The sequence below is a fragment of the Anomaloglossus baeobatrachus genome, chromosome 10 (assembly GCF_048569485.1).
Source record: "Anomaloglossus baeobatrachus isolate aAnoBae1 chromosome 10, aAnoBae1.hap1, whole genome shotgun sequence".
In the NCBI taxonomy this organism is placed as follows: domain Eukaryota; kingdom Metazoa; phylum Chordata; class Amphibia; order Anura; family Aromobatidae; genus Anomaloglossus; species Anomaloglossus baeobatrachus.
Genome location: NC_134362.1, coordinates 122,891,536 through 122,908,572, shown reverse-complemented (window position 1 = coordinate 122,908,572; position 17,037 = coordinate 122,891,536). Strand labels below are relative to the sequence as shown.

At 45.2% G+C, this 17,037-nt stretch overlaps 1 non-coding gene and 1 pseudogene across 1 annotated transcript; one reads left to right on the top strand and one right to left on the bottom strand.

Annotated features, from left to right (window-relative positions):
* Nucleotides 1–1,191: 1,191 nt before the first annotated feature.
* Nucleotides 1,192–1,391, bottom strand: LOC142255494 (U2 spliceosomal RNA). Its single transcript, XR_012727423.1, has one exon. It is a non-coding gene; the product is annotated as a U2 spliceosomal RNA (small nuclear RNA).
* A 12,294-nt stretch (nucleotides 1,392–13,685) lies between these two features.
* On the top strand, nucleotides 13,686–13,891 carry LOC142255535 (U2 spliceosomal RNA; annotated as a pseudogene).
* Nucleotides 13,892–17,037: the final 3,146 nt, after the last annotated feature.

Here is a 17,037-nt window from a genome sequence, read left to right as displayed (position 1 = left end):
TCACCGCCAAGGCTACAGTTCCCAGGGCCAGAGCCTGCGGGCAAAAGGGGCTCCCTCAGCATCCATCCAAGCTGGGGAGCGGGTTACCGGTGGGAAGCCCGCTAGATTTTGGGGGAATAAAAGGGGTCCAACACCACATCCCCACAGGTGCACACCCACCCATCAAAGAGAGCTATAAGCCAATACCACCTTCACATTGCCAGTGTACCAAGGACATGTTGAGCAACATGAAGGCGGCTGGGGTTATCCGTGACAGTTGTAGCCTTTGGGCAGCTCTGTTGATCCTGTTAAAAAAGAAGGACGGCACCACTCCCCGTATTGAGGAATCGCTAGCTGCATTGAGAACTGCAAATTATTTTTCTACCCTTGATCTCACTAGTCACTATTGGCAAGTGTCCGTTGCTGAGGCAGACCGGGAGAAGACCGCCTTCGCCACCCCTATGGGTCTCTGCGAGTTCAAAAGCATGCCCTTCGAGCTGTGCAATGCGCCAGGAACCTTCCAGAGGCTGATGGAATGCTGCTTGGGACAAGATTTTAGGGTGTATAAAAAGGGAGATTAGATCCCGTGATCCCAACGTATTGTTACACCTCTATAAATCACTTGTAAGGCTACATCTGGAATATGGGAACCAGTTTTGGGCTCCACATTTTAAAAAGGACATTCAGAAGTTAGAGTCAGTTCAAAGGTGGGCAACTAGACTACTACAAGGAATGGAAGGCCTCCCATATGATGACAAGTTGAAAAAGTTATTAAGTGATTATTGGCTGCAATGGGGCTTTCTGGCTGGTGCCAGCCTCTGTTCTTAGCACACAGGAACCACAATCCCTACACCATGCTTCAATGGATTCTCTCATCCCAGCCCAGTAAAACTACATATTTTACACAGTCATAAGCAGCCAAAAGGGATCTATTCTATTCAATTGCAAATGATCTAGATAAGACTGAGAATAAGATACTGCACGGGACATAGCAGAGTTGGTCAAGTTGAGTGGAGATGAGTTTGCTATTTGGCACAGCTTTTTGCATCAATAAAGCAAGTAAAAGGTGTGAAAGATAAAAAAAAGGGTGAAAGTGTGAAAAGTGAATTGGCCAAATTGAGGTGCATATAAAGTTTTTGCTTTCTTTCAATTCACTAATGGGGCTCATTTGAATCAGGTGAATTGAGTTCTGCTTTTGGAAACTGGGTTAAGAAGGGGTGCACCAGTCCTGGAGGTACTGCAATACCAGGTCAATGCGTGGAGTGGACAGAGCAAGATTTTTTCCATCTCCTTGTTCTAAAAATCCATTTAATATATGGTCCCCAGAGAGGGGACATATCAGATATTAAACTGATAAGAACAGATTTAATTTTTTTTTTTTCTGTTTATCAGTAGGACTTCAAAATAACAAAGGTGATCGCCTCCCGTTGCCTGGGAACCGTCCAGGCACAAGAGGGCTATGTGTCACCAGAAGGCGCACACACTTCCTCAAGGCCGGCAGACGTGCAATCCCAGGCACCTTCCAGTACCGACCAAGGTAGCGTCCTCCGAAACTACACTTGATCTTAGCCAAAAGGCCGAGAAGCTATAACCCGAATTGGTTACGGCCTTGAGTGGCACCCTGGCCTATACCGGACACATCTTAGGGAGAGGGAGACAAACCCACGCCTACAGAAGACATTTTGTCACCCAAGCCAACCCTTGAAAAGGCTGTTTTGCAGAGCAAAAACAAGAAGAATGGTGCTTTTTGCAGCCGCCGCCCACTGCAATGAATCTGAATAACTCCTCCTTTTGGACACAAGCACCTCCCCTCCCCCTTGCAGTCTTTCCAATTCATGATACAAAAAGACGGACGGACAGGACAGGACAGGACAGGCTGCCTGACTTTCCGTCACTGCCACCCTTTGCCATCCTTGCCCGTAGAAAGCCCTTTCATCATCCCCAAACCCTAATCTTTTCCCTTCCCTTCCCAGATGCGTCTCACTCCCTTTCATTAGGAAGTGAGCGCAGCCTTTTCTCCGTTCTGCACATGCGCGACGTTAAACACAAATGCGCAGGCGTGCGTTCCATTACCCTCACTGCATTCCACTCCCATACAGGAAGTGGGCGCAGCTATTACTACGGTCGCACATAAAAGAACCCACGGCCACCACTGCACATAGCTGACTCCACCACAGGACACCCACTTCTACACCAACGCAGGTAAGACAGGATCGGCACCTCTATGCTCCCGTTACAATCAGGCTCAGTCACCATGTGATAACGCTCTCAACTCTTTAGTTGCAGGCTCCCCTTGCTTCACCTCCACTGGCTGTGCTGCCATTTCCTCTCCCACCTGGAAGGTATACTTTATTCCACTATTTTCCTGTTTCTCTCTTCCCCCTTTTCCAATAACCTACTTTTATCTGCATTTGTGGGGTATCTATATGCTATTTACATCATAGTTTTATTCATTAATATGGAAGGGAAGAGTGCCCATGAGAGTGTTGAACTGCGGAGAGCAAGAGATTAAGCTGCTCCAATTTGCCACCATTGATAAGCTGTTCTCAGTAGATACACATGCTATCCAAACAGCAGCATCCACCATTGCTTCAGCCCACCCATTCAGTGACAGCTCACCAAGTCAGCCAGAGGAGTGGTGTAAGGAATTACACGTAGGCACTGACTCCACACCTTCACATCACAAGAAGGGGGTCTACAGGCTAGTGCAAGAATACGAGCAAGTCTTCAGCAAACATCCGCTAGACTTTTGAAGAATAAAAGGGGTCAAACACTACATCCCCACAAGTGCACACCCACCCATCAAAGAGAGATATAAGCCAAAACTACCTGCACATTACCAGTGTACCAAGGACATGTTGAGCAACATGAAGGAGGCTGGGGTTATCCGTGACAGTTGTAGCCTCTGGGCAGCTCCGTTGGTCCTGTTAAAGAAGAAGGACAGCACCACTCCCCTGTATTGAGGAATAGCTAGCTGCATTGAGAACTGCAAATTATTTTTCTACCCTTGATCTCACTAGTCGCTATTGGCAAGTGTCCGTTGCTGAGGCAGACCGGGAGAAGACCGCCTTTGCCACCCCGATGGGTCTCTGCGAGTTTAAAAGCATGCCCTTTGAGCTGTGCAATTTGCCAGGAACCTTCCAGAGGCTGATGGAATGCTGCTTGGGACACCGAAACTTTGAAACGGTACTGCTATACCTTTATGATGTTATTGTTTATTCTAAAGCAAACAAGATTTTAGGGTGTATAAAAAGGGAGATTAGATCCGGTGATCCCAACGTATTGTTACCCCTCTATAAATCACTTGTAAGGCCACATCTGGAATATGGGGTAAAGTCCTGAGCAGGTTGATAACCATTGGTTTGAGCATGGTAGGGTGTAGTGCGCATCTTCCTGCATCGGTAAAAGCTGCAGAAGTCCTTGAAGATTTCCGCTTCAAAGGCTGTGCCTTGATCTGTGAGGACTCTCTCTGAGTAGCCATGAGGTCTGCATAAGTGTGCTTGGAAGACCTTCGCTGCAGTATGGGCCATTAGATCTTTGACTTGTACCACAACCATAAATCTCGAGTAGTTGTCTACCATCGTAAGTGCATACGTGAGCTCGCCTCGATATTCTGCAACAAAACTCCCTTTTTCGATTTCAGTTTCAGCAAACACTCCTCTTCCTGTAGAAAATATTTATCATTACCTAAGACAGTCATTCTAATGCATGACAATATTAAGGCAATTTAGTTAAAACTTGTTTTAACTCACCTTTAAGGGGATTGATGTATTTCATGGTCAATCCAGGTTTGTCAGTGATGGCACTGACATAATGTATGGCGTCTTTTTCGGGCGTTATCCTTTGCCTTTTCATTGTGAAAATCCAGTTGCCTATATCAAAGCAAATTCTACTACTTGTAAAGTATGCAGAAAATGAAATGTAGAACATATAACATCAACTGCTTAGGAACGCATCATAGGTTAGTACTTAAAAGGATATTGTCATGTTCTAGTCATAATGCAAGCTGGACATTTTTCATGTTACCCTGTAATCGCCGGCCTGTTCTAATGCTCACAAGCCAAGATATAGGCTCAGCTGCTAAGGCTTCCCTCTGCCTTCTGAATGAAACTTGAATATGTCTGGGTCACTGTGTATATAGCAGGTGCTCAGAAAAAATAAGAGTCAATTCAATAGAAATAGCTCTGGCACACTATAGTGATCAATAACGTAAGAAAAGAACTCTTGGAATGCTGAAAATTCTTTATTTGTGCAAAAGGATAATTCATCCAACGTTTCGACCTTGTTTTTAGGTCTTTATCAAGGATAAAGTTATCTAAGATCATAAAGGGTTACAAAACCATATAAACACGTAATTAGTACATAGTACAACATAACAGTACAATATATTGCTACTTGAGAGTACAATGGGTCAAATGACCATGATGCACATACAAAAAATTTTTCCAAAGCCATAGTGAAAACATTTGTACTGAGGAAAGAAAATTTCCACATGACCTATCTGGAGAAACATTCTGGATCAAACAACCAAAAATAGTCAAGCAGGTAAATACACACCTATATGGATAACAGGATGATATGTGTTCAATTGTATAGCGTCATTGCCATTAAGGTACAAATGGAAAACTTGCAATCCTATATAGTGAAGGAAATGAACACATATCATATCAAAGAACACAGGAACATGGGTGTGAGAAAAACCTCAATGTTTATACTTTGTTCTTTATAATGGTGTGAACATGTATATGTCTCAGTACCTTATGCACTTGAGAATTCTAGTGAGTAGATCATGAAAGCCTATTTCAGAACTGGAATCGGTAAATAATTGTAGGTGGAATCTAAATGAAAAGATGGTACAAGTGTTATCATGACACGTGGGCTATAACACAATGGACCGTGTGACAAAGAAGAAAGGAGAGAAAGAAGAGGAAGAAAATGCAACTACCTGTAACATTACGTGATAGTCACTGGTAAGTATCACTTGACAATTCAAGTGAAAAAGGATTCCTTTATTAAAGGGTTCTCAGTCGCCTCATGATCATGAAATACTAGGGTAAATGATATGAGAATGGGTAAGAAGCACCACTAAAGGAAATATGAGATGCAGGACATATATCTATAAACCCCTGAACTACATGATAGAAATAAAAAGAAGAAAAAAGAAAAAAAAGAAGAAAGAAGAAGAACACATAGAATGCGGAAAGAGAATGGGTACAACTACCTGAGTTACTGCAGGGAGGCCCCTGGTTGGTATTGTGAGGGTTAGTGGAATTCCTTCACTGAAGGGTTCTCAGTTGCCTCAGGTTCGTGAAAAATGCTATAGACAAATAATGCCCGGAGAAAAGGGGTTCATATACAGCGAATAATGGTAATACAAGGTACATGTGTCACATGTAATAGTATATATATATATATTGTACTAAGCTCTACACCAGAAATAGAAAGTAGTCCCTCTGCCTTCTGTCTAGGTGCCCTGAGTTATGTCCTGTAAACTGTCACAGGGACCCAGACACACATGTGTAGTAGGGGAATATCCCTGCTGAGATGCCAGTGCTAGAGCACTCGTTTGCTGTGGAGTTGAACGCTATGTGAGCAGTTCTTACCTTCAATGAGCAGAAGTCTCTTTTTTCAGATTTCAATATCTCTGTGGGTATCTGGCAGAAATATGGAATACTCTTTACTGCTAAGACCCTGTACACCACTCCCACTAAAGGGGGCTTTACACGCTGCGACATCGCTAATGCGGAGTCGTTGGGGTCACGGAATTTGTGACGCACATCCGGCCGCATTAGCGATGTTGCTGCGTGTGACACCGATGAGCGATTTTGCATCGCTGCAAAAACGTGCAAAATCGCTCATCGGTGACATGGGTCTCCATTCTCGATTATCGTTACTGCAGCAGTAACGATGTAGTTCGTCGCTCCTGCGGCAGCACACATCGCTCCGTGTGACACCGCAGAAACGAGGAACCTCTCCTTACCTGCCTCCCAGCCGCTATGAGGAAGGAAGGAGGTGGGCGGGATGTTCCGGCCACTCATCTCCGCCCCTCCGCTGCTATTGGGCGGTCGCTCAGTGACGTCGCTGTGACGCCGCACGGACCGCCCCCTTAGAAAGGAGGCGGTTCGCCGGTCACAGCGACGTCGCCGGGCAGGTAAGTATGTGTGACGGGTCTGGTCGGTGTTGTGCAGCATGGGCAGCGATTTGCCCGTGTCGCGCAACAGATGGGGGCGGGTATCCACACTAGCGATATCGGGACCGATATCGCAGTGTGTAAAGTAGCCTTTAATAAACTGTGTAAAGGATTTTAAGTAAAAATCCACAATAAACCAGCGCTAGATGGGTTTTTATAATTTTATTAATAGACCACAAATAAAAAAATTTTTGCTATCCTTGTTTCAAGACAGAGTATTTGATAATATACAATACACTGATTATTACTAAAACCAAGGACCACATAAAACAAGGACCACATAAAATAAAAAATGAAAGTAATGAGAATAAAATTCTTTTGTATAACCAATTAACTTCGAGGTGATACAATATTCACATTGATTTAGTTTTACCAGTCTAATGTAATGCCCCGGCCGGTGGCATATATTTTGTTTGGTTAATAATTTAGACTTATACAATGAAAGATGTACTATACCACCCCTGGCTAACTTACAAGTTTTAAGTTGTACAATATAAGTTTGCGACGTTATATTCGCCCCCAGGGCCTGGGGGAATAAACCTCACAACAATTTGACCGCAAAAAACACCCCGGATTTCTCCGTTGATTAGGCTGGAACCGCTATGTACAGGATTGACCTGTTAGACTTCCAGAGCGGACGTTTTGAGGCCAGTGGCCGCGACTAGTGCTGGCTCTGGGGGAGATGTATGGTTACCGACATCCCTCTTTACAGAGCCTTTATAACACTTCACAAGGCCACAAACCAGCCGGTCCCGTATTCTCCCAAATGTACTTTCGAAATCAAGCAGTACGAAGCCACTGAAAGCACCAAGATGTTGGCTGCGGACAACAATAAGATCAGCGGTAACTACTCAGCCTCTCCAGCGGGCAGTCCAGACCGTATCCAGTGTCAGCTGACTGATTCCACACAGGAGGAAGTTGCTTGGCAGGTTAGCACCACACAAGGCTCCGATCCGCTTCCAAACGAGCAATGCAGAACCGCTGGAGGTACCAATGTATCCTGGTTGCAGACAAAGGAAATGTCAGCGGTAACCTCTCAACCTCTCCAGCAGGCAATCCGTACCGTGTCCAGTGGAAGCCGGTTGATTCCACACGAGGGAGAGATTACTTGGCAGGTTATCACCGCACAGGTGAGGTAGGCAAAAACAGAGTCCTGATCCGACGCGCGTTTCGGGGGCGTGTAACGGCCCCCTTCCTCAAGGATAACTCAGCTGTTGCCTAGAGCACTATTTATGCATATATTTAATTGGTTATAATTTGCATAAAATTAAACAATGTTTAAATTCAACCAACATTCAATGACCACTACATATATCAATTTGTGAAAGACCGTTCATAATAGCCATATAATATAATTATGTGCAAAGGTTTTTCTAAAGGTTTTTCTAAAAAGACCTATATATAGCCTTGCTTGTATCATCATATACTGGGAAGACAATGTGTATATATGCATATGCTTTTTTTCAACAATAAATTTAACAAAAGGACATCATAAAGGTGTAATATAAATTTGCTATAATATGAAAAGCCCCTTATATCTACATCAACCTTGGGCAAGTGAAGCACCAATTTTAATATATATTATGCATATATACACATATATCTCCATGACAATCGCTTTTTTTTTTTTTTTTTTCCTTCTCTCCGTATTATTATCAGTACCTATTACTCCTCTACCTATAAAAATATAAATTAATTAAAAGCAAACAGTTCTATATCATTATTGAGTCCATATGGTTTCAAGGTGTTCAATTCAAAAATCCATTGGCTTTCTGCTCGTGACATTTTTTTAATGAAATCGCCACCTCTCCAATCCTTAGTTATTTTTTGTACGCCCCATACTTGGGATCCTTTAAAGGACCCTCCATGTTTTAACACATAATGTCTGGATAGGGGGTGCTTAGTACATTTATTTTTAACACTTCTAATGTGCTCACCCACCCTTTTCCATAGGGGTCTAATAGTTCTCCCAATGTATTTTTTCTGACAGGGACATTGAATGCAATATACTACTCCCTTTGATTGACATGTAATAAATTCTCTAATCATGACTTCTGACTGCCCCTGTAAGAAGGATTTCCGTGAAATATTTTTTGTATTCTTACATACTATACAGCTTTTGCATGGAAAAAAACCTTTCAGGCCAAATAATCCTCCCTTATTAGGTGCTGTAAGATTACGTATGGTGGGTGCCACTAAATTGCCAATATTGTTTGCCTTCCTATATATGAATATAACGTCGCAAACTTATATTGTACAACTTAAAACTTGTAAGTTAGCCAGGGGTGGTATAGTACATCTTTCATTGTATAAGTCTAAATTATTAACCAAACAAAATATATGCCACCGGCCGGGGCATTACATTAGACTGGTAAAACTAAATCAATGTGAATATTGTATCACCTCGAAGTTAATTGGTTATACAAAAGAATTTTATTCTCATTACTTTCATTTTTTATTTTATGTGGTCCTTGTTTTATGTGGTCCTTGGTTTTAGTAATAATCAGTGTATTGTATATTATCAAATACTCTGTCTTGAAACAAGGATAGCAAAAAATTTTTTATTTGTGGTCTATTAATAAAATTATAAAAACCCATCTAGCGCTGGTTTATTGTGGATTTTTACTTAAAATCCTTTACACAGTTTATTAAAGGCTACTTTACACACTGCGATATCGGTCCCGATATCGCTAGTGTGGATACCCGCCCCCATCTGTTGCGCGACACGGGCAAATCGCTGCCCATGCTGCACAACACCGACCAGACCCGTCACACATACTTACCTGCCCGGCGACGTCGCTGTGACCGGCGAACCGCCTCCTTTCTAAGGGGGCGGTCCGTGCGGCGTCACAGCGACGTCACTGAGCGACCGCCCAATAGCAGCGGAGGGGCGGAGATGAGTGGCCGGAACATCCCGCCCACCTCCTTCCTTCCTCATAGCGGCTGGGAGGCAGGTAAGGAGAGGTTCCTCGTTTCTGCGGTGTCACACGGAGCGATGTGTGCTGCCGCAGGAGCGACGAACTACATCGTTACTGCTGCAGTAACGATAATCGAGAATGGAGACCCATGTCACCGATGAGCGATTTTGCACGTTTTTGCAGCGATGCAAAATCGCTCATCGGTGTCACACGCAGCAACATCGCTAATGCGGCCGGATGTGCGTCACAAATTCCGTGACCCCAACGACTCCGCATTAGCGATGTCGCAGCGTGTAAAGCCCCCTTTAGTGGGAGTGGTGTACAGGGTCTTAGCAGTAAAGAGTATTCCATATTTCTGCCAGATACCCACAGAGATATTGAAATCTGAAAAAAGAGACTTCTGCTCATTGAAGGTAAGAACTGCTCACATAGCGTTCAACTCCACAGCAAACGAGTGCTCTAGCACTGGCATCTCAGCAGGGATATTCCCCTACTACACATGTGTGTCTGGGTCGCTGTGACAGTTTACAGGACATAACTCAGGGCACCTAGACAGAAGGCAGAGGGACTACTTTCTATTTCTGGTGTAGAGCTTAGTACAATATATATATATATACTATTACATGTGACACATGTACCTTGTATTACCATTATTCGCTGTATATGAACCCCTTTTCTCCGGGCATTATTTGTCTATAGCATTTTTCACGAACCTGAGGCAACTGAGAACCCTTCAGTGAAGGAATTCCACTAACCCTCACAATACCAACCAGGGGCCTCCCTGCAGTAACTCAGGTAGTTGTACCCATTCTCTTTCCGCATTCTATGTGTTCTTCTTCTTTCTTCTTTTTTTTCTTTTTTCTTCTTTTTATTTCTATCATGTAGTTCAGGGGTTTATAGATATATGTCCTGCATCTCATATTTCCTTTAGTGGTGCTTCTTACCCATTCTCATATCATTTACCCTAGTATTTCATGATCCTGAGGCGACTGAGAACCCTTTAATAAAGGAATCCTTTTTCACTTGAATTGTCAAGTGATACTTACCAGTGACTATCACGTAATGTTACAGGTAGTTGCATTTTCTTCCTCTTCTTTCTCTCCTTTCTTCTTTGTCACACGGTCCATTGTGTTATAGCCCACGTGTCATGATAACACTTGTACCATCTTTTCATTTAGATTCCACCTACAATTATTTACCGATTCCAGTTCTGAAATAGGCTTTCATGATCTACTCACTAGAATTCTCAAGTGCATAAGGTACTGAGACATATACATGTTCACACCATTATAAAGAACAAAGTATAAACATTGAGGTTTTTCTCACACCCATGTTCCTGTGTTCTTTGATATGATATGTGTTCATTTCCTTCACTATATAGGATTGCAAGTTTTCCATTTGTACCTTAATGGCAATGACGCTATACAATTGAACACATATCATCCTGTTATCCATATAGGTGTGTATTTACCTGCTTGACTATTTTTGGTTGTTTGATCCAGAATGTTTCTCCAGATAGGTCATGTGGAAATTTTCTTTCCTCAGTACAAATGTTTTCACTATGGCTTTGGAAAAATTTTTTGTATGTGCATCATGGTCATTTGACCCATTGTACTCTCAAGTAGCAATATATTGTACTGTTATGTTGTACTATGTACTAATTACGTGTTTATATGGTTTTGTAACCCTTTATGATCTTAGATAACTTTATCCTTGATAAAGACCTAAAAACAAGGTCGAAACGTTGGATGAATTATCCTTTTGCACAAATAAAGAATTTTCAGCATTCCAAGAGTTCTTTTCTTACGTTATTGATCACTATAGTGTGCCAGAGCTATTTCTATTGAATTGACTCTTATTTTTTCTGAGCACCTGCTATATACACAGTGACCCAGACATATTCAAGTTTCATTCAGAAGGCAGAGGGAAGCCTTAGCAGCTGAGCCTATATCTTGGCTTGTGAGCATTAGAACAGGCCAGCGATTACAGGGTAACATGAAAAATGTCCAGCTTGCATTATGACTAGAACATGACAATATCCTTTTAAGTACTAACCTATGATGCGTTCCTAAGCAGTTGATGTTATATGTTCTACATTTCATTTTCTGCATACTTTACAAGTAGTAGAATTTGCTTTGATATAGGCAACTGGATTTTCACAATGAAAAGGCAAAGGATAACGCCCGAAAAAGACGCCATACATTATGTCAGTGCCATCACTGACAAACCTGGATTGACCATGAAATACATCAATCCCCTTAAAGGTGAGTTAAAACAAGTTTTAACTAAATTGCCTTAATATTGTCATGCATTAGAATGACTGTCTTAGGTAATGATAAATATTTTCTACAGGAAGAGGAGTGTTTGCTGAAACTGAAATCGAAAAAGGGAGTTTTGTTGCAGAATATCGAGGCGAGCTCACGTATGCACTTACGATGGTAGACAACTACTCGAGATTTATGGTTGTGGTACAAGTCAAAGATCTAATGGCCCATACTGCAGCGAAGGTCTTCCAAGCACACTTATGCAGACCTCATGGCTACTCAGAGAGAGTCCTCACAGATCAAGGCACAGCCTTTGAAGCGGAAATCTTCAAGGACTTCTGCAGCTTTTACCGATGCAGGAAGATGCGCACTACACCCTACCATGCTCAAACCAATGGTTATCAACCTGCTCAGGACTTTACCCCATATTCCAGATGTGGCCTTACAAGTGATTTATAGAGGGGTAACAATACGTTGGGATCACCGGATCTAATCTCCCTTTTTATACACCCTAAAATCTTGTTTGCTTTAGAATAAACAATAACATCATAAAGGTATAGCAGTACCGTTTCAAAGTTTCGGTGTCCCAAGCAGCATTCCATCAGCCTCTGGAAGGTTCCTGGCAAATTGCACAGCTCGAAGGGCATGCTTTTGAACTCGCAGAGACCCATCGGGGTGGCAAAGGCGGTCTTCTCCCGGTCTGCCTCAGCAACGGACACTTGCCAATAGCGACTAGTGAGATCAAGGGTAGAAAAATAATTTGCAGTTCTCAATGCAGCTAGCTATTCCTCAATACAGGGGAGTGGTGCTGTCCTTCTTCTTTAACAGGACCAACGGAGCTGCCCAGAGGCTACAACTGTCACGGATAACCCCAGCCTCCTTCATGTTGCTCAACATGTCCTTGGTACACTGGTAATGTGCAGGTAGTTTTGGCTTATATCTCTCTTTGATGGGTGGGTGTGCACTTGTGGGGATGTAGTGTTTGACCCCTTTTATTCTTCAAAAGTCTAGCGGATGTTTGCTGAAGACTTGCTCGTATTCTTGCACTAGCCTGTAGACCCCCTTCTTGTGATGTGAAGGTGTGGAGTCAGTGCCTACGTGTAATTCCTTACACCACTCCTATGGCTGACTTGGTGAGCTGTCACTGAATGGGTGGGCTGAAGCAATGGTGGATGCTGCTGTTTGGATAGCAAGTGTATCTACTGAGAACAGCTTATCAATGGTGGCAAATCGGAGCAGCTTAATCTCTTGCTCTCCGCAGTTCAACACTCTCATGGGCACTCTTCCCTTCCATATTAATGAATAAAACTATGATGTAAATAGCATATAGATACCCCACAAATGCAGATAAAAGTAGGTTATGGGAAAAGGGGGAAGAGAGAAACAGGAAAATAGTGGAATAAAGTATACCTTCCAGGTGGGAGAGGAAATGGCAGCACAGCCAGTGGAGGTGAAGCAAGGGGAGCCTGCAACTAAAGAGTTGAGAGCGTTATCACATGGTGACTGAGCCTGATTGTAACGGGAGCATAGAGGTGCCGATCCTGTCTTACCTGCGTTGGTGTAGAAGTGGGTGTCCTGTGGTGGAGTCAGCTATGTGCAGTGGTGGCCGTGGGTTCTTTTATGTGCGACCGTAGTAATAGCTGCGCCCACTTCCTGTATGGGAGTGGAATGCAGTGAGGGTAATGGAACGCACGCCTGCGCATTTGTGTTTAACGTCGCGCATGTGCAGAACGGAGAAAAGGCTGCGCTCACTTCCTAATGAAAGGGAGTGAGACGCATCTGGGAAGGGAAGGGAAAAGATTAGGGTTTGGGGATGATGAAAGGGCTTTCTACGGACAAGGATGGCAAAGGGTGGCAGTGACGGAAAGTCAGGCAGCCTGTCCTGTCCTGTCCTGTCCGTCCGTCTTTTTGTATCATGAATTGGAAAGACTGCAAGGGGGAGGGGAGGTGCTTGTGTCCAAAAGGAGGAGTTATTCAGATTCATTGCAGTGGGCGGCGGCTGCAAAAAGCACCATTCTTCTTGTTTTTGCTCTGCAAAACAGCCTTTTCAAGGGTTGGCTTGGGTGACAAAATGTCTTCTGTAGGCGTGGGTTTGTCTCCCTCTCCCTAAGATGTGTCCGGTATAGGCCAGGGTGCCACTCAAGGCCGTAACCAATTCGGGTTATAGCTTCTCGGCCTTTTGGCTAAGATCAAGTGTAGTTTCGGAGGACGCTACCTTGGTCGGTACTGGAAGGTGCCTGGGATTGCACGTCTGCCGGCCTTGAGGAAGTGTGTGCGCCTTCTGGTGACACATAGCCCTCTTGTGCCTGGACGGTTCCCAGGCAACGGGAGGCGATCACCTTTGTTATTTTGAAGTCCTACTGATAAACAGAAAAAAAAAAAATTAAATCTGTTCTTATCAGTTTAATATCTGATACGTCCCCTCTCTGGGGACCATATATTAAATGGATTTTTAGAACAAGGAGATGGAAAAAATCTTGCTCTGTCCACTCCACGCATTGACCTGGTATTGCAGTACCTCCAGGACCGGTGCACCCCTTCTTAACCCAGTTTCCAAAAGCAGAACTCAATTCACCTGATTCAAATGAGCCCCATTAGTGAATTGAAAGAAAGCAAAAACTTTATATGCACCTCAATTTGGCCAATTCACTTTTCACACTTTCACCCTTTTTTTTATCTTTCACACCTTTTACTTGCTTTATTGATGCAAAAAGCTGTGCCAAATAGCAAACTCATCTCCACTCAACTTGACCAACTCTGCTATGTCCCGTGCAGTATCTTATTCTCAGTCTTATCTAGATCATTTGCAATTGAATAGAATAGATCCCTTTTGGCTGCTTATGACTGTGTAAAATATGTAGTTTTACTGGGCTGGGATGAGAGAATCCATTGAAGCATGGTGTAGGGATTGTGGTTCCTGTGTGCTAAGAAGAGAGGCTGGCACCAGCCAGAAAGCCCCATTGCAGCCAATAATCACTTAATAACTTTTTCAACTTGTCATCATATGGGAGGCCTTCCATTCCTTGTAGTAGTCTAGTTGCCCACCTTTGAACTGACTCTAACTTCTGAATGTCCTTTTTAAAATGTGGAGCCCAAAACTGGTTCCCATATTCCAGATGTAGCCTTACAAGTGATTTATAGAGGTGTAACAATACGTTGGGATCACGGGATCTAATCTCCCTTTTTATACACCCTAAAATCTTGTCCCAAGCAGCATTCCATCAGCCTCTGGAAGGTTCCTGGCGCATTGCACAGCTCGAAGGGCATGCTTTTGAACTCGCAGAGACCCATAGGGGTGGCGAAGGCGGTCTTCTCCCGGTCTGCCTCAGCAACGGACACTTGCCAATAGTGACTAGTGAGATCAAGGGTAGAAAAATAATTTGCAGTTCTCAATGCAGCTAGCAATTCCTCAATACGGGGAGTGGTGCCGTCCTTCTTTTTTAACAGGATCAACAGAGCTGCCCAAAGGCTACAACTGTCACGGATAACCCCAGCCGCCTTCATGTTGCTCAACATGTCCTTGGTACACTGGCAATGTGAAGGTGGTATTGGCTTATAGCTCTCTTTGATGGGTGGGTGTGCACCTGTGGGGATGTGGTGTTGGACCCCTTTTATTCCCCCAAAATCTAGCGGGCTTCCCACCGGTAACCCGCTCCCCAGCTTGGATGGATGCTGAGGGAGCCCCTTTTGCCCGCAGGCTCTGGCCCTGGGAATTGTAGCCTTGGCGGTGACTGTGCTTCCCTCTACGGTGTGAGCTGTTGCCTTCAATCGGGTCTTGACTGCTGGGAAACCCTGGAGGTTCCTGTCGCTAACGGATTTGACCGGTTTTACGGCGACTCCTAGCCTGGTCGGGGTCCGTAGGCCCTGCCGGATGGTGCTGGCTTCTCTTCACTCCCCGATCTGGTACCGGCGGGCCACCGCCCATCCCCGGTCCGTACGGTTCACTCCAATCAGCCTCTCCTGCAGAAGGTCACCACCCTCTGCCAACCTTGCTGAGTGCTCGGGCCACACACCCGGACACGGTCAGTCTCCTCTCCTCTTCACTTCTCTAACTCCAAAACTGATCTCTAATCTGACTCCTTTTCCCGCCTCCAGGACTGTGAACTCCTCGGTGGGTGGGATCAACCGCCTGGCCCACCCCCTGGTGTGGACATCAGCCCCTGGAGGAAGGCAACTAGGATTTGTGTTTAGCTTCGGTGTGCCTAGCCGGAGTGTAGAGTGTGTTGGTGTAGTACCTGTGACGACCTGGCTTGTCCAGGGCGCCACATTCCCCTATAGCAAAATGCAGACCGTCCGCGGGCTGCCCGTCCATCACCGGTTTTATTTTCACAACTGAAAAAGAATAAAACGGTAAAACATGTAAAAGCATCATAAACATTTTACAACGGTACAGCTTCCGCTCTTCTCCCACCCAAACAACCTGGCCCTGATGCTGCCCCTAAGAAGCGGGCAGCACCCCTTGACCCCAGTCCAGCACCAAGTTGCCCGAGCGGGTTCTGTCTCTTTCAGGGGGCCCACGTCCAAGGGGACCCCTGAACCCCCGGAGGATCGCCACCGGTTACGGTAGTGGCGGGCCTAGGCCATCCCTTTCCTCCAGGCCCATCCTCCCAAATCAGCCTCTCCTGGTCGGTAAGCACCCTCTCCGGGTACCAATGCGGTCAACAGAAATAAGCCTGGAAAGCCTTAGCAGCGGTGCGGCCGGTTAAGTCCTTAACTGGGACAACCACCAGGAACCTCGAGTAGTGGTCTACGATGGTCAGAGCGTAGGTGTACCCACTTCGGCTGGGGGTGAGCTTTACATGGTCAAGGGCAACCAGCTCCAGCGGTTGGTGTGTAATGATCGGGTGTAGGGGTGCCTTCTGGCTGGCCTCGTCCTTCCTTCTCAATGCGCAAGGGCCACATTCTCGGCACCAGGCCTCCACAGATTCCCGCATTCCACTCCAATAGAACCGCTCTCTTAACAACATCTCTAGCTTCTTCCACCCGAAGTGCACTGCACCATCATGGTATGCTTGCAGGACGGTGGGCACGTTAGCCTGGGGAATCACCAGCTGGCGGATCTTCTCGTGAGTCTTTGGATTAATCAGCTCGCGATACAACTTCCCCTGGTGTAGGTATAGCCGGGTCCGTTCTTGCCACAGACGTTGGGCTTCGGCAGGGGCAGCAGGGTCTATCCCAGCAGAACCCTGTTCCACTAGAGTCTTGACCAGGCGGACAGCAGGTGCCTGGTCCTGAGCTTCCTGCCAGTCCTGTCGGGGCAGCGGATCCAGGTTCACCCGTTGTTGGTAGACGTGCACCTTCTCAGTGAATGGCCGGTGAAATGCAGGCAACTCGATCTCTTCGAGGTCATCATCCTCTGGCCCCTCTTCCGACAGGTGGGGCATCCGGGAGAGTGCATTGGCATTGACGTTGGTACGGCCGGCCCGGTACTTGATGGTGAAATCGTAGTTGGCTAACCTGGTCACCCACCGCTGCTCCAACGCGCCCAGCTTGGCCGTATCTAGATGGGTCAGCAGGTTATTGTCTGTGTACGCGGTGAACTTGGCTGCTGCCAGGTAATGGCGGAACCGCTCGGTGATAGCCCACACCAGTGCCAAGAGCTCAAGCTTGAAGGAGATGTAGTTCTCAGGGTTCCTCTCAGTCGGTCGGAGTTTTCGGCTAGCATAAGCTATTACCTTTTCCCTTC